At 42.7% G+C, this 26,810-nt stretch overlaps 1 protein-coding gene across 3 annotated transcripts in view; it reads left to right on the forward strand.

Moving 5' to 3' along the window:
• Positions 1-6,332: 6,332 nt before the first annotated feature.
• Positions 6,333-26,810, forward strand: part of CDH18 (cadherin 18) — a 1,055,536-nt gene continuing 1,035,058 nt past the window's right edge. For 2 of the 3 annotated variants that reach the window (XM_075921430.1, XM_075921429.1), the window contains exon 1: positions 6,347-6,921. The gene's annotated coding sequence lies outside the window, so the exon portion shown is untranslated. Of the gene's footprint in view, positions 6,922-26,810 lie in introns of all 3 variants that reach the window. The other variant, XM_075921433.1, reaches the window with a different exon arrangement.

Here is a 26,810-nt window from a genome sequence, read left to right on the forward strand (position 1 = left end):
CCAGGACTGGAGGGCCCTGACCCGGGCACACCAGAGGGGCCACCACCAGCTGTCCTGGCAGCAGAGTCGGCAGGGATGTCCAGGGAGACCATACCAGGTAAGTGCCAGCACTGTCCCCTGCCTGGGGGGGAGTTAGGGAGGGAGACCAAGGACCGCGCGTGTGGGCCATGCCTCCCACGGATCACGCAGCCACCTGTGCACGTGTGAGCACGTGTCATGCCAGCCTTGGGCAGGTGGCTCCAGCTGCGTGACACCCAGGGGCCGTGGCCCATTAGGCACACGCGTATGTGAAGAGACCTGACACGATCCCGACCCTGGTGCGGGACCCAGCAGGACACTCTCCCTTCACACGCCCCCTCTACACAGAGGCAGGGGACATCTCCCCTCTGCCCTGGCCACACTATACACAGCACAGGGGCGTGGGTGCAGTCTTGGGGCAGCTCCCAGTCCTGGGGAGAGCCAGATGTCCTGACCATGGCCTCTGTGCAATCACATTGACTCTGATGGTGCAGGGCATAGTCACCCTCACGTCGTGGGGGGGACTGGGCATCATTCATTGCGTCCCCCAAGGAGAACTGACCACTTCTCTTCTTTCTCTACAGCTGCACCAGCTGCTCATGCAGGGTGCACCACCCCGCCCAGAACATGCTCCCGCACCCACGGCCTGCTCCGGACCACCACCATGCGGCAGGAGTACTGGGACCAGCACCTGGGGGCCCTGCGAGCCCTGCACCGCACCGTCCAGGTCTGGATACTGGAGGACCTGCAGCTGCACCGGACCAAGCTCAGGACCAAGCGCTGAACTCAAACCTGCAGGCTCTGCTGCAGAGCATGGTGCCCCGTGCCGGTTCTGCGCCTGCTGCCCCCCCAACTACTGTCCCTCCTCCCACTCCTGCCCCCCCCCCACTACTTCCTCCTCAACCTCCATACCTTCCTCCTCAATGTCCACATCCCCAACTCATCCTCTCCACCCTCCTCCCCATCACCCCGGGGATGCCGAGGCCCCCTCCCCTGCCGTGCTGGGAGGCGGTTGGCCTGGCAAGACCCCCACCCCTGAGCTTCCCCTTCCCCTTCTTCCCCTTGCTTCCCCCTTCCAGCTCCCTCCTCCCAGTTTTCCCCCTCCCCTCTCCCACCCTCTCTCTTGCCTTCTCCTGCCTCCTTTCCCCCATCTCCCCAGAGTTTCATTCCCCCTCCCCAATTGTGTTAAATGAACCCAGTTTCTATTTTTGAAAATATGTGTCTTTTATTTGACATCAGGAAGGGGGGGCTAGGGAAGGGTAAGTGGAAGGACGAGAGGGAGGAATGGAGCACGAGCCCCTGGTGGGGAGGACCAGTGTGGCTCTGAGGGCTCCTCAGGGTGGACGCTCTCCTGCAGGGTCTCCTGGTTCCTGACAGCCCCTCAATGGTCCTCCTGGATGGCAGCCTGCAGACAGTGCAGCCAGGCTGCTGGCAACGTGTCCACGAGACGCAGCAGAGTCCCCAGGGGCAGGTCTGGTTCCAAGTTGCAAAGTGCCATGGTGTCCTGAGTGAGGGCAAGCAGAGCACTCCAAGACACAAATGCTTTGCTGTCCCTCAGCGAGGTAGATCAGCAAGCAGAGACACCTGAGACCTGTCTGTCCGGGATGGGGGGGTCAGGTCCCCTTAAGCACAGACCTCGGCTAGCCTGAGGCAGCAGCCCCACACTCTAAATCTGACCCTGATGCCCTTTTGGCACTGATTCCGGCAAGTGTTACCTTCGATTCAGGGTCCACTCAATGTGGATGTGCTATTTCGAATTAGTTTTTGGGTCTAGATGAGTTATTTCAAATTAGCTTATTTCCAATTAATTAATTCGAAATAAGTTCATTCAAAATAACGTTGTAGTGTAGACCTACCCTCCTTTACTTTTAACTTTAATGTAATTTTTCCCACGTATACCTCTACTTAATTTGGTCTTTAAAATCTTCCTATATATTGGGGAAAATACAAGATTTAATTTTTTTAAATAATGGAATATTTTAATGTATTATGTAGTTGTATTTTTAACATACAATGGTTTTTGCCATTGGAAGAGTTTTCCCTGATGACTTTCATTAGTTATTATATAAATGTTGCCGTATAGCTATAATTATAGATATCCCTAAGAAGTTTGCATTTTCTCCTGAAAAGCAACAATGAACAGCTTGTCATAATCTTGCTCTTTCCCACCTCTTTCGGTAAGGGAGTGTGTTGTCTTAAGCATTTGTATCATACGCAGGAAAATGGGGTCATGACTGGTGCTTTCTGACTCTAGTGTGACACAGACAACAAACAACTGATCAAACATGGTACAAAATTCAGGGAAAAGTGAGCCCTATTATATATGGATGGAGGTGGGTAAAAATGCATGGCAAATATTCATTATAATGTGAAAATTTGCTACTGCAGAGATGTGTGTATGTACACTCACAGAAACACACACACATACACTACCCTAGTTTCAAAGCACAGCAGTTAGGCCACCTGGTTTTTAATGAGCTATTTATCATTGTATCTCCTCAGCTATAAGTAGACTATAGATACATACGAAAGACTAAGGATATTTTTTAAATTTTGCCCAGCCCTATTTCACACTGTTTGATGCACACAGATGCAGTCCTTGCATTATGACATTGAGCTCTGGTGTGAAATATTTGTGCATAATTCTGCTTTGCTAAATATTATTTTTGTCTTTTCAACTAAAATTTTGTGCTTCCTGTCCTAAATTCTTGTGATGTGGTGATTTATTTTTTCCTATGCATTGTTAAAATAGTACTATGTTCTACTGCATATGAGTATGTTTTCATTGTGTGTACATTATACATGGTGTAAATAGTAACTTTACAGTTAAGATTGTGTTGAGATTTTCACTTAAAGTTAAATTAAAATTCCAAATGCAGAATGGACTTGAGGGGTCCAGTATATATGATGAAACAGGGAAGTATTCCTTCCCAAGAAAAACTCCATGAGGAATCCTAGAAATACAGATAAGTTGCTCCCTTACTATTCCAGACTTCAGACCCCACGGTGCTTCCTGTGTCTTTCTTCTTCTCTCCTGGTACATTGAGACTACACCTCTCTGTTGACAGGGAGATGTAGATTAGGTATGTCGAAATTACTAATGAAGCAGGGATTTAAATAACCTGTGCTTCATTAGCATAAACATGGCCACTGCTTTTTTTTAAACGGAGCTTTTTCGAAAAAAATGGCAGTCTAGACAGGGATCTGTCGAAAAATAAACCCTTTTTCGACAGATCCTGTATTCCTCAAAAAATGAGGTTTATAGGATCTGTCTAAAAAGGGTTTATTTTTCAACAGATCCCCGGCTAAACTGCCTTTTTTTTTTTAAAAAGCTCCGTGTCAAAAAAAGTGGCAGCCATGTTTATGCTAATGAAGCATGGGATATTTAAATCCCTGCTTCATTAGCAATTTTGACGTGCCTAATCTGCATCTCTCTGTCGATAGAGAGGTGTAGTCTAGACACAGCTTCCATCTGAACTTCCTGCCCCCAAATCTCCCCTCATAGACCTAAGAGAGGTACAGTTTGCAGTCTTCTACCCCCATATAGTAACCACATATCTTTCACCCTCCTCACACACTAAACTCTAAACACAAAACCATAACATAAGAACATCAGAACACCCACACTGGGTCAAACGAAAGGCCCATTTAGCCCCGTATTCTGTCTACTGACAGTGGCCAATGCCAAATGCCTCAGAGGGAGTGAACACAACAGATAATCATCATGCACTCCCTCTCCTGTCATCAATTTCCAGACAAAAAGAGGCTAAGGACATCATTCCTACCCATCCTGGGCTAATAGCCATTGATGGACCTAACCTCCATGAATCTGTCTAGCTCTTTTTTGAACCTTGTTAAAGTTCTAGCCTTCACTGTGTAACGTGGTCCCCCGCCTTCTCATCAATATGCATGAGCAGTGACACTGAATATGTAATAACTGTCATGAATAGTTACATAGATGGTTCTAGTTTCTGCTGCACACGGCACGCAAGTGGCTGCACATGTTACCATGTGCTGCTGCACACAGTACACTCACTCCAGACAGTTAGAAGCTGTTTATTCAGACACCCAATCAGAGACGCTTGTTTACCTAAACAATGTCCAATGAGTTTAAAGCTACAGATCATAAATATTCATGGGGAGAGAATATTTAAGTTCTGGTTAACCTTTTGTTCGCTGTTCGCTTCTTCTGCAGCGTTCCACCCTACCCCCTGTCCATGTCTATAGGTAGCTAGGTTAGTTAGAGGTTCGTCATCGAGTCTGTCTGTTAGTATAGTGCGTCGGTTCTACGCTCAAGCGGCCGGGGTATTATATCATGATGGGCGGCGTCGTGTTAGTTTAGTTAGGGATTTTGTGTATCCAGTCTGGGTACAGGAGTAGCTCGTCTATCACCGGTTCCAGCTGAAGAGCGGAATCAACCCGAAGGCCAGCGCCAGGCAACTTACCAGCAGAGAATCCTGCGTCCAGGAGCAGAAGGCCCCGGAGAAGGACTTCACCACCTGCCTGCATTCCACCCGTCCCCAGGGTTTACGAGGGACCGCCTCTCTGTTCCTCACCAAGGGCTCGGAAGGAGCCTAAGGCTTGAGGTCGAGAGCATCGCAGAGGACATCGCTACGAGGGATCGCCTCCTAGTCTCTCGCTAGAGGCTTTAATTAACCAAAGGCTTGAGAGACAGGTGCATCACATCCATCGTCGACAGCTGGATAGTGTAATTATTGTCCGTGTAATCCTTGTGTTTGTGGGGTACTTTACTATCCTCCTATTTCTTCTTGGGTTGGGATATTAAGAGTGTTCACCTATTTCCTTGTTGTACCTTTTAAATTTTACAATATATGGTTTGGCCCCTTTAAATTGTGTAACGTTTTTATTTCTCTGCAGCAAGTTAATCAACAAACACCTATGATAGATGAGGTTTGGTGGTATCTGCAACTTCCACTGAGGTTTAATTAATTAATTAGTAGTAATCAGATTGCAAATCTAGGCTTAAGCATCCTCTGTGTAACAGCTGCATCCTCTGGCAAGGAGTTCCACAGGTTGACTGAGTGAAGAAAAACTTCCTTTTGTTTGTTTTAAATCTGCTGCCTATTAATTTTGTTTGGTGCCCCCTTATATTGTGGAAATAAGTAAACAACTTTTCCTTATTCACTTTTTCCATACCAGTCATGATTTGATAGACTGTTACATTTACATGTAAAATGTATAACTATTTTCATAACAATTATATTTACATGTAAAATGATACATTTCACAATCGTGCATGCAGAAAGGTGATTTATTTTCACCTACTCATGGTAGGAATTCAGGCTGCACATTTGACTTTGTGAGGAACTCGATGTGTGTGCTGTGGTTGTTAATACGTTGGTATTGAGAAGAAATATAGTGTCTAGGTGAGGAATCTGCAACTGGATATTATGATATTTGGTGGTAAAAATGGGTAAGCTGAAGCTAATGTGTATGTGAACTATGGCTTAATAACCTTAATAGGTAGTGCAAGTCATAGAATTGATACAAATGCCATTGAGCAATTTGTACTGCAAGTCAGTTGTTCCTCATGGGAGTATATGCACATTTGTATGCACATGCTCTCTGACTCAGCACAGAAAGATCTGGATCAGCAAAACATTCATAGTTCTTAAAAAAGGCAACATGGTTGATGGAGTCACATTGTTTGTTTATGCTCATTAGGAGGTTGGGTTTTTTAAATTGTCTGCTGAGAGCAATAATTGTCAGTAGTTGTAAGCAAGAGAGCAGCTTCTCTGGTAGTATCAACATGAAATGGAGGGGGAGCACCTGGAGTCAATGAGACAAATTTTGCAGAGACACAAACATGACAGCAGTTACACATCAATTGTTTCAGAGTCGAAACTGGGTCACAATTCTGATCCAGACCCACCAGCTTGCTGATCCATTTTCCTGTAAAGTTTTCCATAATCATTGGAATAGCTATTCAGGATAAAGCATTTTGTGGTGACATAATGCTCATTTATATTACCGTGCAGTGACCCTCCCAATGTTTTATTTGTAAGCTACAGTAGGGAATTGTTAGGGATTGCAGAATAAATGGAATTATGAAGAACATAAGAAAGGAGCCTGGTTCTCCATCTATGACAGCAAGGCACATTTTCCCTTCTAGTCAGCATATACTATTTGTTTTCTGTATTTACTAGAGATACAGCCAACTTCCAAAACTCAGAACTGGATTTCTAATACCCCAATTTTCAAGTGCTTTGATCAGGAAGTTGCTGCTCAGGTCCATCTTTAGCATTCCTATTCCAAAACATTTGAAATGGGAGAGAGAGGGGAAGGTTTCAGAATGCTGCTGCAGCACAGTGAGTGTAATAATTCACATGAGAGAGCACAGAGACAAGACTAGCTTCGAAGCTGGGATCTCCTAAACATTAGCTTTCTAAGGGAGATAAAATACCGAAAAATACTTGGCTTAAACTGCTGCAAAAACTCATATAGTGTGTACCACTTCTGGAAAAGACCCTGGGGATCAGCAATGGAATCCTTTCTCTTGATTGGCTGGTTAAATAGAGGCCTGTTAGATTCAGACAGGCTAGATTGATTATACAGCAGCAGAAGGAGCTTAGACTCAGAGCTGAGAGAGCAAGAGAGGGAGAGAATATGTACTATAGAATCAGTATGTGACTGCTGGTGCCTGATAACACTGATACCTAGCTCCCTCAGTGGACAACTAACTGAGCTGCCTTTTCCTTCACAAGAGGATGTCAGCCCAAAGCCTGGGCAAGCGATAGCAGACTGGACCTTGGAATAGTTCATTTTACCTATCTCTTAACAATCTTCATCTCTGAAGAAGAGATTCATTACTGAAAACAAAAATTTGCCTTCTCCCCACTAAACCCACACAGCACCGATGATCAACACAGTTTAATCCTCCAGGTAAGGATGTTTTTCTTTGTCCTTTCTCAGCTGCTAATAAAAATGCATTACTCTTATGTATATTTTGCATTTTAAAAATATATCTACAAGCTTTGGCTTTCATGTACAGCATGTATTTATTGTGTATAGTTTTCTGTCATTCTCAGATGAATAGGTATAAAATGCTATGCAGAGAGAATTAGGAGGGAGCTCTGGATTGTGAAAAATCATGATTATACTTTTGTCCCCAACTATGTGAAATTGAAGTGGGTAAAATGACATTTTTCTATCTGCTTGTGCAATGTTATAATGCAAACTGTCCCACAGACACTAAGCAGTTTAGGGCAATAACAGCATAGCAATAAGGCTCTCCTGTATTATTAATTCTTGACTGCTCCTATTTGTGCAGCCAGGTAAGGCAGGCATTTCACTTAAGCTTGTTAGTAGTTTAACACAGAATCTCTATTTTGATGGTAAGCTAACCACTGCTGCATAAACATGATATGTCTTAAATGATATGGCATTAGACTGCCATCTTATTATAGATATGGCAATTATAGCTCACATTCTGCTTGCAAAGAAAAGACCAAGGTTTAGGAGCTGAAACGTGAATTCTTGAATATTTCAGTTATTCTGTGCCTGATGTGACAGTCCTATCGGGCTGATTGCCTGTTCTGGTGTGACATTGAAAATACCCTCCTTTACGGCACCTTTTGCTCTATGTAAACTTGTCATATATTACATACATCCCTCAGCTGGTGGGGGACAGTTTCATTACCACTGTGCAAGGTATTAGGTTAGAAAAGAAATAATTGAGCTTTAGGCTATGCAGCAGTCAGGAAGTTGATTGACTTTGGTTTATAGGAGACAGAAGAGTAAAGCTAAAAAGAGCCCTGTGACTTCAAACAAAAGGCATTCATGTCATATTCTTTCCAATTGTGATGATTTGCATCACCATTCATGTTTATGCTTTCTATGTCTTGATACCAGACAATAGGATGTTTTATATTCCCAGCCAATTTAATTTTCTATCTGAGTAGGATGGAGTAAGTCACTCCGTTAATCTAATAATTTGAGCATGTATTCTTACAAGCAGGCACAACTTTCCCGTGGGTCATCCAGCTAAGAAATTTTCACAGGTCACTGATCCTAAAATGTCTGAGCCTTTAATCCCTAATTTGCAGTCTACCTCTGGTAATGATAACCAATCAATAAATATGTTTCAATTACTTTTTTCCTCCCCCAAATATTTTAACTTTGGACTGTATGTAGCATTAAAATATTAAATAATATCATTTCACCTGGTAACTACAAAATGCCACAAGTGATATAACATGATATAACTTATTCATAATTATTCAGTTCACTTTTTATAATAGTGCATACTTAAATGGGCGAGTAAGGAACTTTGGTTCATTTTTATATACTTTATGAAAAAATTACTAAAAATAGAGATGCAAATTGGCAAACCTTAAAAAATAGCAGTATATGTTTGTTCTGTTCAGCTTTCTGCTTTAACATAGTGTATATAAATTGTCACAGTCTCTCTCTATAGTTTATAAACACAATTTATACATATAATATTTCTAGCCTTTTCTCCTGTGATATTCTTCACAGGTAATCAGGTACTCATTTAGGATTATGCATTGGACAGGGCCTCTCTACAGGAACAGTCCCAATAAAATAAGTCAGATTGCTGACCAAGATACAGTACTGTGCAAGATAAGTAAGTGTCAGAATCCAGTCCAAAAGTAAGAGAGGGGGAAACACTGACAATAATAAGAGAGCACAGGTTATGTGTCAAGTACTGAAGGAGTTAGCAAGTATATTGGTTATGGTGGAATTTTTTAAACAACTCCCACTGAATTTTCTTAGGAGCTGAACCCCTAACTCTCTTAGCTCCTATGAAATACAAGCCTGTCTCTTTAAATATGTAGCATTGAGGGTAACATTTACAGATTTTTTTTTTTTGGCATAGCTTTGATTAAGAGCTTCAGAAAAGATTTCATGTTCCACCTCTGCCTTTTGTCCGTGCAGACATGCTTGTTTATCAAACCTGTGCTCTTTTAATGTACCACTTATGAAAGAGGCGTCACTGATGGTTCTTGGTTCTTTTCCTCATCAGGATTCCCCCCATTTCCCACATATGAAATTGCAAAATATGTATCAATTTTAATTTACATCCACGAGGTGTATTATCAACAAGGCCCCCAGAAATAAGTATCTAAAAGAATTAATATTTCAATGCTCATCATGAAATTCTAAAAGAAAATGACAAAGCTTTTATTTTTCTACTAGCAATACTCAGTGGAATAGTTATTTATATAAAATGGAAAGATTCAAAGCCTTTTGTTTTGTTTTGAGATTGTTATTAAAATGTATTTACAGTGTTTGTGCATACATTTTACACATGCAGGGTTCCCTTTTGTCAGTCCTGGGTTCACATAATTGAGTTTACTTTGTAAATACTTTTCTGTCTCAAACTGGACTTACGTAGTTTAAACTGTTCATTTCCTTTGACTTTTTGAGCACAGACACTCAACACACCTCTTTGTTTCATACTTTGACTGAATAATATAAACCATTTACCCTAATTACTAATTTTTTCCCATTCAGAAAATCATTTTGTTTCTGGGTTCCACCAATAACTCAGGAATCTGAAATCTATTTATTTTCATAATTAATTTAAAACCATTAGGGGGCTCTTTCTTCCTATACTATTCGCATAACAGGCTATATTGGACAGATACTATTGGTTTCTATGCCATTTTTAAAATAAGTTCTGCTTGAATTAGTTTATTCTGAACATAGAACTATTTTAATCAGATAGAGCAACTAGAAAATTTGTATTGACCTTTTTTTTTTGCATGGAGATGTTGGAAAGCTAGTCCTGAGGCTCTTGATGATGTATGCAGCTATGTTTTAAATTTACTGTGTGCATCCGTCTATCTATCCATGTGTCTGTCCACAGTGTGGGGTGGGAATATTTTCAAGAAAAATAAGCCAACTGCATTTAATATAAGTTGCTACTAATGTCCAAAAGATGCTACATATTTGCTCATTCTGGAAACATTTCCTGAGAGCTGTTGTCAAAAAAATAGTTGATGAGTGCTCTGATAAGGTCAGTGAAAGACTCATATTTGACTGAGCTGCTTGATAACTTATATGTAGTCTAGAATATGCAATGGTTTCTTCAGACATGCAGCATTCTTTCAGAAAGAGAGAATAGATGATTGTGAGCTTTAAAGTGGGTGCTATTTGTTTGAATGAGACAGAGAGCAAATACTACACTCTTCATTTCCCCTTTTCTCTATTAGCCTTCACCTGAAAACCCTTACTCGTGCCCCAGTGAAATCACTTTTGGTCAGATTCTGAAGCTCTTGGTCATGCTGAGTATTACCTGATGAGAGAAGCCACCCATTGATTGCCATGCAACGCTAATCCATACGAATGTCCTTGACTATTTCTTGCAATATTGGATCCTATTTCTGTATATAGTACTATTTAACATGGCATTTGGTATCAATGAAAGGTACCTGAAAGCTAGATGAAAAGTAACAGTGAAAATATTTTCCAGTGGGATTTATGCCAATAAGTACACTTTCAGTGATCAGTGGTTAGCTCTATACCTCTGTCCATACTGCAGGATCCCTCACACTCACAGGGCACATTCTTATTGTGCTGCAGATTTATGGCATGATTCTTGCATGCAGGAGATTAACTTTCACCAGCATTCTCAGCACTGGTAACTGTTGGGCAGCATCAGAAGTAGCTGAGGGGACTGAATTTGAGTAGTGCAATAGATATGCAAAACCCATTTTTAAATTTCAGTGCCAAAACCTAGAAACACAATCTTCCTACTTGATTTGGGCAAATATTGTACAGAAAAAAATATAATTACTGGGGGATTTCTCTCCAAATACATTATATTAAAATGCAATATTTATTTTAAATGTCATAATTATGCTGTATTCTGAGCTGATATGGCCTTCACTGGAGTATTGTGTCCAATTCTGAGTGCCACATTTCAGGAAAGATGCAGACAAATTGGAAAAAGTCCAGAGAAGAGTAATACAAATATTAAAAGTCTAGAAAACATGACTTATGATGGAAGTCTGAAAAAAATTGGACCTGGAGAAGAGAAGACCAAGGGAGGGATATGATAATTTTCAAATATATGAAAGATTATTACAAGGATAAGGGAGAAAATTATTCTCCTTTACCCCCTAAGGGTAGTATAAGAAACAATGGGATTGAATTGTAGAAAGGGCAGTTTCTGCTGACATTAGGAAAAAACTTCCTAACTGTCAGGGGGCTTAAGCCCTGGCATAAATTGTCCAGTAAGACTGTGGAATCCCGTTATTAGAAAACACCCATCAGGGAGGCTCTAGTTAATTCCTAGTTCTCCCTTTAGTGTAGGGGCCTGGACTAGATGACCTTTGGAGGTCTCTTCCGGTCTCATGGTTATGATTATCAAGGGATCTGTTACTACAACATCAGAATATAGGATCAAAAGGATGCTTACATTAAAAATAGTGATGCAATGTGAGGCTGGAAAAAACATGAGTGAAACCTAGCATAGAATTATTTCCCTCTTTCCTCCATTATTTTATTTTGAAAGAATCATTTTATAAATGTTTAAACTTGAAAAGTTATATTTGATAGGTGACTTTTTTTCTGCTCACTGGAAAAGTTAACCATACAAGTCTGGTAGGCTTACAGAAACTTTGAGATTTGTAATTCCTTTGAAAACTTGTTACTTTGTAAGACTGGAATGTTCTGAATATGAGCCACTCAAAGTTACTTTCAATGTACTTATAAAAGGATGAGATTCTCCTATTTCTGCTAAGTTGTCTCTTCCTCCAGAAATAAGGGTATGCCCATACTTAAACCACTGCATAGCAGCAACTGCACCACTGCAGATCATGAGTGTAGGCATTCACTAAAGAGATGCAGGGGGCAAGAGGCAACTAGCTCTATCTAAAATTGGATTTCCTTGTTTTGAAGATCTTATAGTCTAAGTAGGCAAGGCTGTCAAAGAGAGAAAAGAAATATAACTTTTGAGATGGGATCTGAGGCCAAGAATGATTAATGAACATGAACAAGATCACACAAGATGTCTGTAGCAGGAAATGAAGCCAGAACTCTTGAGTCAGAGTCTAGTGCATTAACCCCAAGTTCACGGTCTTCTCCACAAATGCTGTGTAATTTACCGGTAATTATGCTCCACTTACACAAAATCAATGAGATTTCTTTGAACACACAAACACAAAATATCGCATAGAAATTCTTTACATAATGCCTATCTTGTTCCACTGAAGAGATGTCTCTAATTTACTGGGTGGTGAATTTATCCCTTACATATACATGCTAAATAAAGCACTTTGAATTACTTTGGAATGAAAATTACTGTGTAAATGTACGGTGGTATTATGACAAACAGAAGTCAATCTGAAACTTCAGCTAATGAAACCTGCAACAGTCTGGGATACTCTGCTAAGGATGAATAAAACATTTGTCACTGAGGGATGTTTAAACATGGATAAAACAATTATTCAGACATGTCTCCAAATAAGAATCCAGATATGCTTAACAGGAAACACTTTTACTATTTTCTGCTTTCTTGGAATCAGTGTAGAGGATGATTGTCATATGTCTCTGACTAGTATTGCAAGAAGTAAGAAGTTTACAAGAATAACTTAAATATTACAAAAACCATTAGAACTCATTTTAATAGAGCAGAAAATACATTACTAAAATGCTGTTAAAGTGTGTGGAAAGACATCTGCAGATAAGCATTTACAAATTTTAGTACTTACTACAATGCACAGATTAATCTGCCCCTGTAAAATAATTAATGATGCAGGTCTGTGGAGTACAGAGTACATCAGCAAGGTCCTGCAGAACAGCTGAGAGTGAAAAGTACTTCTTTTGCTTCGTTGTCCTTCCTTGACAAATTAGTACCTTAGAAAATCATAGCAACAACCAAGCCACAGCTATTCCTTTAATTATGTATAATTTTGGTAAGTATTTTTCATGAATTCCAATAGTTGACCAAGGACAGTACCCTGAGTATATTTATACTTTTAATTTATTGAAGACTATTGATATAAATTGATGAAAGTTTAGCTTCCTGGCCATCTCTGAAGCAGTGATGACATTAGTTACAAAGAATGTATGATGATTAACTATTTGCTTGATTCCACTGAGGAAGATACACTTGTTTTTAATACTGCAGAATGATCAGTAGTCCCACTTGTACATGGCCAAGAATATTTAATGATGAAGATGATGGACTAGCCAGGTGGCCACTGGGCATCTTGTATGCTATAGAGCAGGGCTACTCAACTTTGGAAGCCCCAGGGGCCACAAATGATATTCACATCACATGCAGAGAGCTGCAACTTAAGCGTGGCTGCATATATATGCAAATATATGTAAGTATTTATGAAAATATATGCAAATAACGAAGTAATTCATACTGACGGGCATGAATACAAAGATTAAGGCAAGACTACACAAAACACAGGCCCCATTTAAGTCAGTTCTGCTGATATTAATAAAATTCAATATTTACCCAATTTCCACCCATATGACAGCACTTTTAATTAGCAATGACAGTTCAGCAATTTAACTACTAAAATGCATATCAACAGAAGACTAGTTTTTTGTTTTGGATTCATAGTTTTAACAAATCAAACAAAAACTGCCAATACAATATTTACTAAAATAGCCCCTCTCCTACCCCAGAGTCAGGCACCCCAGCCCACTTCTTTATCCCAATGCACCCCCCCCCCCCCAGAGCCAGGCACCCCCAGTCCCGCTCCAAACCAAATCCACCTCCTGCAGAACCAGGCACCAGAGATACAGGACGGTAACCATACCTTTCAAGTGGCCGCTCCCACCGCCCGGCCCAGCTGCATTGGGGTATGTCTACACTATAGTGTTATTTTGAAATATCTTATTTCGAAATAGTTAATTCAAAATAAGTTATGCATTTTGCAGGCTGCCATCTGGAAGGTCCATCAGGGGAGCTGTCAGTATCCAGGAGGCCCTGCGGGAGAGCTTCCACCCTGAGGAGCACTAAGAGCCTCCTGGTCTGCCCCACTGGGGGCTTGTGCCTCATTCCTCCCTCACGTCCTTCCACTTACCCTTCCCTAACCCCCCTTCCTGATGTAAAATAAAATACGTGTATTTTCATGAACACAAACTCTCTTTATTTAACAAAACTGGGAGGAGGGAATAAAACTCTGGTGAGACTGCAGAAAGGAAGCGGGAAAGGGGAGAAGAGAGTGTGGGAGAGGGGAGGGGGAATCCTGGGAGGAGAGAGCAGGAAGGGGGAAGCAAGGGGAAAAAGCGGGAGGGAAAGCTCAGGGCTCAGGGTTGGGGGTCTCACCAGACCAACTGGATTTTCATGCAAACCTGCTCCTGGGTTCGCATGTGGCCTTTGGTGGCCAGGCCAGCAGCTATCCTGCCATAGACAGCCACGTTCCTCCATCTAGTGCGGAGATCATGGACATTGGGGGCATCCCTCCCAAACCTGAATAAAGTCCATGATCTCTACCCTGGACCAGGAAGGCACCCACCTTCTCTGGGCCCTGGCAGACTGCTCCTGGGGAGTGGTGGAAGGCTGGCTGCCAGTGGCTTGCTGGGTCCTGTTTTGGGGCCACTGGGTCAGGGGCAGTGAATGCTGGCTCTGGGTTGGCAGGCTTGGAGCTGGCACAGGCACTGTGGCCAGAGTCAACCCCTTTAAGGGCTCTGGGGAGCGGGGAGAGAGAGGAGTGTTCTTGGTTGAGGCTGGAGTGGCTATAAGGGCACCCTGGGAAGGCTGGAGGCCCCCTATTTAGATATAAGTGTCTACACAGCACTTATTTTGAAATAGCTGTTTCTAATTTGGCGTTATTCCTCGTGGAATGAGGTTTACCAAATTCGAAATAAGCGCTCCCAGTTTGCTGAAATGTTTGGGGCTGTATGCTCCTCTCCCACGCCCACTCCCCCGCTACACCTCTGCCCGCGCATGTGTAGCCTTGTGTAGGCTCTGCTTGTGGGGAGGCTCTACCGCCTCTTGCTGCCCTCCACCCCTCCCCGCTAGCTGATAGCAATGAGGCAGGCAGGCGGCCCGGGAAGCAGCTCAAGGTGCCATGGGCTGCATGAAAACTGGCCACATGTTGAGTAGCCCTGGTATAGAGGAAAGTTAAAATGTTCTGGTTTAAAAACTGTTGCATTTTTTTATCTTTGTTTAAACAGACTGATTTTTTCATCCTCTAACAAAAATTGAGACAATGAAATTAGTTTTCCTTTTCTGAACTGCCCAATCTTCCAAAGTCCAGCTGATAGTTCTTATCAGTCCCATCCTCTTTGCAGGGCTACTCAACTTTGGAAGCCCTGGGGGCCCACAATGATACTCACCACACATGCAAATATATATGCAAATATATGCAAATAGCTTATTTCACATTGATGGGCATGAATACAAAGATTAAACCGTAAGCCACAGTGCTGGACTCAAACGTGGCCAGTGTGAGTCAGTCAGCACCTCCCAGGCTCTGCCCACAAGACTAAGCAGCCAGCACTTCCCACAATGCCCCAGTGCTCCCAGCACCTCCTCCCTGGGGGCTAGAAATGCCAACACCCTGTAACCATCTGTTCCAGCCAGCCCGTCCGCTTGCGTCTTTTAATGATCCCCCTGTCTAGAAGATGCCTCACCATTGTGGAGCGTGTTCCCAGGGGAGGCCATGTTCAAAGGATCCCACCTGTGGGCCACATGTTGAGCCCTGCGTAAACCCAAACTGCTCCGAGGTCCACAAACAGGCTGTGGGCTGAATGTTGAGTAGCCCTGATCTATTGGATGATGAATACATGTACAGCTGGCAGCAGAACTCAATCCTGTTAAAACTGAAATAGAATGGAAAAACTCCAACTAACTTCATTGGGAGCAAGAATGGGCCCATTATTTGCTGATTTTTCATGATGTAAAAGGCTCTGAAATATGACCGAAAGTTTCATCCAAAATTCAGATCCAAACTTTCCATATAACCTTTAGTTTTGTCTGGGACAGTATCTGGATAGCCATACACTGGGAGGCTAGTGTTCTGAAATATCCTACCTATTTGAAACCGGAAAGTACATATCCCCACAGGAAAGCCACCTCCCTTCAACTATCCTATACTATTTTGAAATCTGAGAAATTGCAATTAGCTTCAGGAAAAGATTTGGATGCCGTTCCAAAACATCAAAGCTTTTGCAGGCTATCAAGTACTGCTGTGCACTCATGTAAGAGAACAAGTAAGCTTTTCTTAATAATTTTCAAACACAGACCTATAATTAAGTAGGTACTTTAATTATAGAAATATTAGAAATACAATTGACAATTGCTATTCCTTCTCCTCGCCTTATTCCAATAAAACATCTCTCTTGACAGTTGTCATAAAGCCACTTTGCACTAGTTACATTGATGCAAAGAAGCATAACACATAATACCCCTGAAAAAGAAAGTCTGCCTGGTAGATGCAAGACCATCTCTACTGACTTTATCCTTTCTATGGTTGCAGGAGGCCATGGGTACAGCAGTTATGTCAGGGAACACAAAGGACATTTGGAAGATGGGGAGGGGTTGTTCTGGGGGCAGAGCAGTGCTTCAGGTATTCTTTGGCTGTCACAAGACCTATAGGAGCCTTGGGTAGCTGTGTGCAAGTCTCCTGGTTAGTTCCTAAGAGCTTCTGGATCAAGAAGGTGCAAACTACCTGCCTCAGTATTTGTGCAGGGATAATCTCTCCTATATCTATTAGCAATTGGAGCCCTGTCACAAGCTGTGCTCTTCCTCACTGCTGAGGGCAGTGATTTCCAGAACCAAAGTTCTTCCCTCTCTAGAAAACTAACAGACCCAGATAAAGTTGTCTTCTTCTGAGGGTTTATAAGCAGAGAAAAAGGTCCTTCTCTGACTAAATTGTGACTTTCCCCCACTTGGGCATCCCGTATCTCCTCCCTCTCTTATAATTGTCACCTGAACAGGGCGGGTTTGTGAGCCACAGCCACAACCATTTTCTGAGCCTCTTAACTCTTTCCTTTATGGTTCTAATGCCCTACAGACTTTTCAGAGAATAGGAAGAGGTTTCTATTTTACTTAGCTTCTAATAAGGAACTCATCGCCATAATTTTTGTTCAGCTGGCTTTACCTGGATGTCTCCAATCAGATTTTAAAAAGTACAATAAGAACATTAAATTTATACACAAACCCGTTCAGAGTATTTTGAACATCAGTTCAGCAGACAGCAAAAACAATTACTAAGCCCACAGCCTGAGTTGTGAACTTCTCTTAATTAAATGGTTCTCATTATTTTCTACCAGTTTTCTCTTCCATCAAATAAAAAGTAAATCCCAGGATGATTGAAGTCCAGTTACCTACCCATTAAAAATAGATCATTGACAAGATAACTGCAAATAATGATTTTCCTAATGCTGCAGAGATGCCCAAGTTTGAGCTATACTCAGCCTACTTTATAGAAGACAAAGGGTATGTCTACACTACCACCCTAGTTCGAACTAGGGTGGTAATGTAGGCAACCGAAGTTGCAAATGAAGCCCGGGATTTGAATTTCCCAGGCTTTATTTGCATCTTGCCGGGCGCCGCCATTTTTAAATGTCCGCTAGTGCGGACTCCGTGCCGCGCGGCTACACGCGGCATGGACTAGGTAGTTCGGACTAGGCTTCCTATTCCGAACTACCTAGTCCATGCCGTGCGGCTACATGCGGCACGGAGTCTGCACTAGCGGACATTTAAAAATTGCGGTGCCCGGCAAGATGCAAATGAAGCCCTGGAAATTCAAATCCCGGGCTTCATTTGCAACTCCAGTTGCCTACATTACCACCCTAGTTCAAACTAGGGTGGTAGTGTAGACATACCCAAACTGTTTAAATCTATTATAAGTACTGATCACATGATATGTTCCTGAAGATCTCAGCTAGTTTTCCATTGAGTAGTCTGAAGTCCATCCTTACTGATTATTTCTACCCAAGGCATATGACTGCTAAATATTTCTCACAGTTTCTTTATAAATGGGTACATAATATTCCCTTCTGGAAATAATCTTGAGGTGGCAATAATTTGGCGAAGATTCAGGATCATGCTACACTGTAAAGGAAATTAATTACGGCAATTAACCTATTTCAGCCAATCAACTGAATATTCTAGTATTTGAAGAGGTATTTTCTGCATAGTGTGAGACACTTCACTAATGCTGTTTCTGAAAAATAGACTTTTGCACCACACTATGTTGCAGTACTTTAGTACATCAGCAGAAAAGCTCTTGCTGAAGGTTATTTAGGGTACATATAGACTACATTCTTCTTTTGAAATGAGATACGCAAATTCGGTGCTAATTTGCATATCTTCTTCTGATCGCTTTTCCAAAAGTGAAAGCAGTTTAGACTTTTTTTTTAAAAGAATCCCCCTTTTTCGAAAGAATCCTTCTTCCTTAAAAATGAAGTTGGATTCGAAAAAGGGGGGTTCTTTTGAAAAAAACCCATCTAAACTGCTTTCAGTAAAAAAAAACACTTTAGAAAAAGCGATCGGAAGAAGATATGCAAATTAGCACAGAATTTGCATATCTCCTTTCAAAAAAAGAACAGTCTAGATGTAATCTTTAGACTGATCACTATAACCCCAGGTCCCAGGGCATTCTCAATTTAGAGATTCCTCCTCTGAAATACTAACCTTTTGGCAGTCCACCAGCACCCATGTTTAGTGAGATAAAGGGCATGATGCAAGATACATATTTAGTTTGACTTGTTTTATGGAAAGGGAGCTTTGTCTTCTCTTGACTGAGAAAATGACACAATGGTTGCTAGCACTCTGGTAGGCAGCAACCATGCTTCACCACAATTACTCATGTCTAAAGGTTATGTAACCTATATACATATAAGTTCTCATTATTTTCTACCAGCTTTCTCTTTCATGAAATAAAAAGTAACCCCCCATTGGGAGGGTGGGGGAAGTTGGAGGAGAGGGGGTTTGGTAGCAGCTAATGCCTTTCCTCATTGCCTCCCCCTTTTCACTGCCAGAGTTTTTCCTCATTGCCCTCCCCACTTCAGGAATCTTTTCCCACTGCTGGTGCCTTTTCTAGAGCAGTGAAAGTCTCCAGCAGTGAGGAGGCTGTGGGACACTACTGCTAAAAATAGTAGTGTAGAAAGGGAAGCACTGTGTGCATTATTAGAGAGCCTTGAAGGCTGCTTACCCTGGCACATAACCACCAGGTTCTGAAGTCTCTTTATTTCACTTGCCTAAGCAGTGCCTCATCAGCTAAGCTGATATTTATACTTTTGCTGGGGACCATCCAATGTATGTACTCTATTCTGCTGAAAAGAATGTGCAGCATAGAAATTATTCTTTTTTAAGCTTTTTTTTGTAGTGGGAGTTGCTTTACATTTTCATTTGTGCATTTTCAGCACCATACTAATAAATCTTGTGCTCAGATAGTAAAATATAATTAGGTCAAACTTCACACTGCTTGCCTTGTAAATGATGATTTAACTTCTGGATTTAACGGCAGGCTTGTAGGTTTGTAAATGTAGAGATGTGCCAACTCAGTGAATTTTAGTGGTAAATCATAAGATGTCCTAGTCTCAGTATGGATAGATACAAATAAAAATAAATGTATATAATAGCTTATACATTTTAAATCTGAGGCTTTCCCAGATATCAAGCGCATATAATTTGTCCTTGTGTTTTATCTGCTGATAGATTTTTATTTACCAGTCAGCTTATCTTTTGGTAAGCTTTGGGCAGAGGGCTGGAAAAACATGGAGGTATTATTTGAAGTGCTTATATTTTAATGGATGTGTCATTTTTAAGGTAGTAATGGAGGATGATTTATATCTCACAGGACAGATATAATACAGCAATTAACTGATTGCCCAGGTAGAACTTTCCTATTCTAACTCACAGGAACATATTTAACTTAAAAAAAAAAGATGAGTTGTATCTCATGTAGAATTAACATCTTTATTTTTCCAAAAAACTTTTTTAAAAGTCCAAGACATTCTCTGTCAACTGGTTTCAGTGACTATAATAATAATAATTGCTGCTGTAACTAATGTAAAGCAATCGTTAGTAAATTATTTCTTTGGGGGGGAGCAGACCTCGCACTTCTTGTAGATTGGAGGCCTAACAAAGCTGACTGATAGAGTTATGTGAAACTTTCAGATTACTTCTGGACTTGAGGCTATAGTATACTGCAAAGAAATTGCACTCAGTTCTTGAGTGCTTTCTTGACTATATAGCTCAGCATCTCCAACTTTGCATGTCCTGAGACTCTTGGTCCAAGTCCTGGCTTAGTATAATTTCAGTATAGACACAAGTGGGGTTATACTTGAGCCCGGGTTTACATTATATTGTAGCTATACCCACAAAATCAGTGTTGTTTTGTTTATTGCAAAAGAAGAGCACTATACCAAAACTGGGTACTTCTTGAGTCACACAGTTAAAGTAACCTAACCCCATGTAGACAGTGCTTGGATGACAGAACAAGTCTTCTGTCAAGCTAACTAGCTTCTCTTAGGAGGAGGAATTAACTTCAGTGATGTGAGAACCTTCCCACTGTTGTAGTATGTGTGTACACTGCAGTGTTACAATGGCACATCTCCAGCGCTGCAACTGTGCTGTCCTAGCATTCAAATCAGTACAATATAGCTGTGCCATTGTAACATTTTAAGAGTAAGCAAGCCCAAAGTTTAGCAAAAAACACTATTTCACAGCTACTCCTTGCTTGCTGATGTGCACTTGTCTGGGAATTCCTGCCTGTATTATTTCCTGGACTATGAGAAGAGAATAAGCATTTCCTCTTTCATTTTTTTAGACTCTTGGCTCTCTTTATTAACATTCCTTAAATTTGGCCATCTGGGGAGCCCTGAGTTTTTTCTGTAAGGTTGAAAATAGTCTCTGGGGCAGGAAAAGACCGTCTGCCTTTTCCATCTGTGAGCACATAATCCCTTCTGTACTTAATTTAATATGTGGGCTATGGACATCCTACCACTCTATTGAAGTGATGAATAATTGTAAATTTTTATAAAGTTTGTTTTTTGAAGAGCATGTAATTATCTTGTTAGTTTTACCTAATTATTAGAATAATAGAATCATAGAGCTGGAAGAGACCTCAGGAGGTCATTGAGTCCAGCCCCCTGTCCAAGACAGGACCAATCCCAACTAAATCTACCCAGCCAGGGCTTTGTCAAGCGAGACTTAAAAACCTCTAGGGATGGAGATTCCACCACCTCCCCAGGTAACCCCATTCCAGTGCTTCACCACCCTGCTAGTGAAATAGTTTTTCCTAATATCCAACCTAGACCTCCCCCACTGTAACTTGAGACCATTGCTCCTTGTTCTGCCATCCGTCACTATTGTGAACAGACTTTCTTCATCCTCTTTGGAACCTCCCTTCAGGAAGTTGAAGGCTGCTATCAAATCCCCCCTCACTCTTCTCTTCTGGCTTCACATTAAGGTTCATTCTGGAAGATGACTACGATATGGTATTGCTAACGTCACAAATTAAGTCTGTGACGGACCACCGCAGGTCCGCACTAGAGCGGGGGCCGCCGACGCCCCCTGGAGGCCGCCGGACGGACCGGCAGGCAACCCTGGGAGCAGGGGAGAGCGGGCCAGGGAGGAAACCCCGCAGGGGGAGGGGCGGCTAACTCCCCGGCGGGGAAGGAGGGGCCGGGGACAGCCCCAGCTGAAAGGCGAGGAGCCCGAACGGTGTTCCGCTCGGCCAGAGCTGCGCGGAACCAACGCCAGGCCGGGACGCCCCGGCCATGACGTCAGCGGACGCCAGGACGCCCAGGGGGCGGAACGGGCGCCCCTGATGTCATCACCCAGGCCGTTTGAAAAGCGGCCCGGTGGAGCAGGACAAGGCGGCACTCAGGGGAGCTGCCGCCACCACCGCCGCCCCAGCCGCCAAGGGGAACCCCCCCCGCGTTGGAGGAGGAGAGGGAACGACCCCGAACCCTCACGACGGCCGCGGGACGAGACCGGCGCCTCGGGCGGGGTAAGTGACTGCGGAACCTCCCCCGTCAGGGAGGAGGGTAGCGGGGAGTGGAAGCAGCCCGGGGCGGGGGCCTTCTGGCGCCTGTGGACAGGCGCGTTACGGGGATAGACCCCGCCTGTCGTGGGAGGAACGTCTACTTCGTTCTCCCCCCACTTAGGGCCCCGGGCTGGGACCCGGTGGAGAGGGTGGGCCCAGGTCCCCCACATCCCCCCTCCCTACCACGAGACCCCAACCCACGTAACCCCGCTGGGGTGACTAGCTAAAAGGGCCAGGACCCTCTCACTTGGACTGCCCCGACGGGGGCCCGACCGACAGACGGGCCGCCGGGGGCGACCCCGTCTCCTCGCCTAGGCCCCGGGCAGACTGGTACCCCAGGATAGCCCCGAGGAAACGGAACCACGAGTTCGCTGATCCCCGGTCCGGACTCGCGGCCGGGTGATCGCACTCGGACAGCTAGACGGCGGGTCCGCTGAACCCCCTTACCCCTCCGGGAGGGGGCGTTCGCACCCACGCAGACCGTCACAAAGTCAGTCTCTCAAAATTCAGGAGAATGACTTAAACTATTATTTATTTATTTTTTATTCTCAGGTTTTTATTTTCTGGCTTTTATTTTTAACTTTTAGGATGCACATTCTTTACATTATCAACTTGGAGTTTTTTATTTCTATTATAGCTAATGCCATAATTTTATTTCATTAAAAAAATCAAAGAAAGATGTGTTCCTCATGTAACCATGCAATCACTTGTCTCAAGGAGCTGGGGCATTTAGTAAAATATGCAATACTGTATTCTAAGGTTTATGATGAAGTTATGACATTTGGAAACAGTGAATACATATAATCTGGAACTTGGAACAAAGGAGAGGAGAGTCTGAAAATGAGACTAGCATCCATGACAAGCGGTTCAGATTTAGATATGCAGTTTTCCAAAGTTTGAGGATTTGGATTTGAGGTTCTCATTCTGGCCAACCTCTGATAATAAAAAAAATATAATCTGATTGTAAAAATAAAGAAGCTACATACTTAAAACATGTTAGTTTAAAAAGTTATTTCTACCAAATTTTAAGATGTGCATAGTAGTATTCAAACAGCAATGGAGGTAAATTATTAGTCAACAAACCAGTGCTCACTTTCCCAGCTCTTCCAACAAAAATAAATCTCAGTCTATATTTCCAAAATCAAACAGAGTAATATTTTCTATTGTAAAATTTGAGCCTACATATTTTTATCTACTTACTTCCTTTTATCATCTCACAAAAAGGACAGTCTTGGGATCTCAGTTATTATGCCTTTGCAGAATGAATGTAAGTCCTACTCTTACCGAGCCAATTAATCAAATTCTGCTTTTATTGAGAGACTATCCAAAAGGAGGATATGGTCTGCATGAGCGTAAAGAATCTTTATTTTTAGGACAAGATTTGAAACAGCATCAAGACATTTATGTTACATTGCTAAATTCTGCCATCCTGCAGCACACAAACTCTTATACACATCCCTATCACATTTGTATAGTCTGAGAATAGTAGTTTATAAAAAGGCAAGTCTATAACATCACTGTATTTTTCAGACTGGATACCTTTCCCTTCTTCAAGTGCTTGTTCATGTCAATTCCAATTCAGGTGTACATGTGCCGCATTCACGAACGTTGGAAAATTATCCCCTAGCAGCTCCTGTAGGGTCGGCTGTGGAGATCCCTAGAGTGGTGCCGCTATATCAGTGCATATATACCACTGCTGACCCTACCCTTCCTCAGTTTCTTCTTACCATCCGTGGCAATGTTGGAACTGTAGCTAGCTCTTGCTTAGCAAGTTCCAGTCCCTAGTAGTAGCTCTCATTTCCCTAGTCTTCAACTTTGTTTTCTCATGATAAAGATCTTCAAGCAAACAAAATAACAGTGGGTAGGTGCCCAACTGTTTAGCTCCCTGGGGCACTGGGACACATCTTACACCACAGGCTTTAAAGCATGTGCCTTCAAGTCATGGGACACCCTAGCAAAGTTTAAAGAGAGGTTGCCCCATGACGACAGGCAGGAGTTCGGTTCTTTGTTAGAAGAGGGCCTTACAGTGGCTAGAACCTCCCTTCAGGAGGCCCTAGATTCTGTTGATTAAGAAGCACACCCTCTCGACGGAGGTGGCCATGCGCTGGTCTGAACGGCTTCACACATCTGGCCTCCCCCCAGAGATCCAGTCTACATTGCAGGGGTATGTCTACGCTAGCTCGTTAATTCGAGCTAGATAGGCAAATGAGGCGATCGGAGTTGCAAATGAAGCCCGGGCCTTAAATATCCCAGGCTTTATTTGCATGTTCCCGTCCGGTCGCCATTTTGAAATTTCACTAGCTCGAACTCACTGCCTCGTGGCTACATGGGGCAAGTGAAACGTTAATTTGAACTAAGTCCTTAGTTTGAATTAACTGTTACTCCTCATTCCACGAGGAGTTCGGGCTAGTGAAATTTCAAAATGGCGACCGGACGTGAATATGCAAATAAAGCCCGGGATATTTAAAGCCCGGGCTTCATTTGCAACTCCGGTCACCTCATTTGCCTACCTAGCTCGAATTAACGAGCTAGTGTAGACTTACCCCAGGAACCACCATTTGAGGGTAGTAGCTTATTCTCAGAACAGACTGACAAAGAGCTCTAGGGCGAGGTCTATGTGAGTCATGAGTTGAAGCCTGGAGTGGGCCTATATCAGCCAGTCATCCAGAGAAGGGAACACTAGCACTTCCCTCTTTTGAAGGAAGGCTGCTGCCATTGCCATACATTTGGTAAACACCTGGCACAGCACGAACCAGCCACCCGCTACCACCCAACCCTCCGCCTCTTCCTGGAACCAGGCTGGCGGCTCCTAGGAGCCTGCCCAGGGCCGCAAGAGGTGGGCACCCACCTGGTCTAGTGCGGAGATCGTGGACCTCATCCATGACCTCTGCACTAGGCACAGGAAAGTGGCTATCTAGGGCAGGAGAGCTGCCAGCCTGGCCACCCAGGAGCAGGTTTGCATGAAAATCAGGGTGGTCTAGTGAGACCCCCGACCCTGAGCCCTGAGCTTAGAATGGCCGTACTGGGTCAGACCAAAGGTCCATCTAGCCCAGTAGCCTGTCTGCCGACAGTGGCCAACACTAGGGACCCTGAAGGGGATGGACCGAAGACAGTGACCAAGCCATTTGTCTCGTGCCATCCATCTCCAGCCTTCCACAAACCTTCCTAATCCGAACTAGCTGTACGGAGTTAGTTCGAATTAGTGCTGTAGTGTAGACATACCCTTATTGTTGTTCCTATTGCGCTTAAGCTGCTGCTCTTAGCACTGTCTGGGCTCAGGTATGGGGGCTGAGGGTTGAAGAAGCACCTCTGGGAGGCTGGGGTATGTATTCCCAGGGACCTCATGGTTGCTCAGGAGTCCTTGAGGGGGTGTAGCTTATTGTCAGTCAGAACCACAAACAACGTTAAGGAATCTTATCTGGAAATTCACAGAGTAGTATGATTTAATCTTGTATAATAACTAACCACACACTCTCCTATTACAATATTTAACATACATAAGCTGATTTACTTTATGTAATAAAAAATTAACCCAATCCATTAAAATAAAAAAAATCTAAAACTGACATATTTTAAATACTTAGAGACAACTGTGGCCCTTCCATTCAACTAAGCCTGACATAGTCTTTTGTTAAATGCCTCATAAACCTTTTAACATTGCTTTCATTGTTATGAACTGTGTAACCATTATTCTACAAGTATAAGAACACATTTCTTGCCTTCAGAGCAATGTACTGCTTTACATTTTAAAATATGAAGTGCCTAGAAAACTCTGCTTCTCAGGCTTCAGAGGGGTAGCCGAGTTAGTCTGTACATGATAAACTTAAAAAACAACAAATAGTCTGGTAGCACTGCAAAGACCAACAAAACATACAGCTTTCGTATCATGAACTTTCATGGGCACAGCCCACTTCTTCAGATGAGTAGAGTGTTGTATGTCCAGAACCAAAATAAATAGGGGAGAATGGAGGGGAGGGAAAAAAATGGGAGGAGGGGACAAAAGGAGGCAGTGGTTATATAAATATCAAAGGCTTTGTCTACACTGCTGGCTTTTGCCGGAACAGAGTATGCAAATGAAGCACTGATTAGCATTTTGTCATGCCTCATTTGCATAATCTATTCTAGCCATTTTTGCACAAAAACAAGCCGTGTGGATGTTTCTTCTTTGTGCAAAAACCCCTTTTTGCACAAGATCCTTATCCCTCTCTGGGAGAGGCATAAGGATCTTGCACAAAAAGGGGGTTTTGTGAAAAAAGGAAATATCCACATTGCTTGTTTTTGCACAAAAACAGCTCGAATGAATTAGGCAAACAAAGCATGACAAAATGATCATCTGCACTTCATTTGCATTCTCTCTGTCGACAAAAGCCGACAGTGTAGACATAGCCAATGGGAAAACCAAGCTGGTATGTAACAGGCACAACTAATAGTCTATAAGCACCTAAAAACTGGAAAAGAAGCAGATAATGACCATTAGTTAGCAATTAGTGAGGAAGAGTACTAACATCTGAATCTACACAAATCAGTGACCTGAACTTTAAAACACTTATAAAGCAAAGAGGCCATGGTGTTTATTTTCCTCATTGATTTGAACGAAGCATTTTGTGTACATAAAGACAAAATTCTGGTGCAAACCAAATAGAGTGATTCCAAGAAAGATGAGTAACCGCTTTCAGGCTCTCTGAACAGGCACTATGGTAAAGAATGCTTTAACAAGGACCTCTCAGGGAAGAAATCAGAAGGAAACACCATCTACTGGAAGGCCTGGGATGTGTAGTCCTAGGGATGGGGGTTCCATGACCACCACCCCCAAAAGAAGAAAGCGGGTGGTGGTGG

This window comes from Pelodiscus sinensis, chromosome 2, assembly GCF_049634645.1.
Source record: "Pelodiscus sinensis isolate JC-2024 chromosome 2, ASM4963464v1, whole genome shotgun sequence".
Lineage (NCBI taxonomy): Eukaryota > Metazoa > Chordata > Testudines > Trionychidae > Pelodiscus > Pelodiscus sinensis.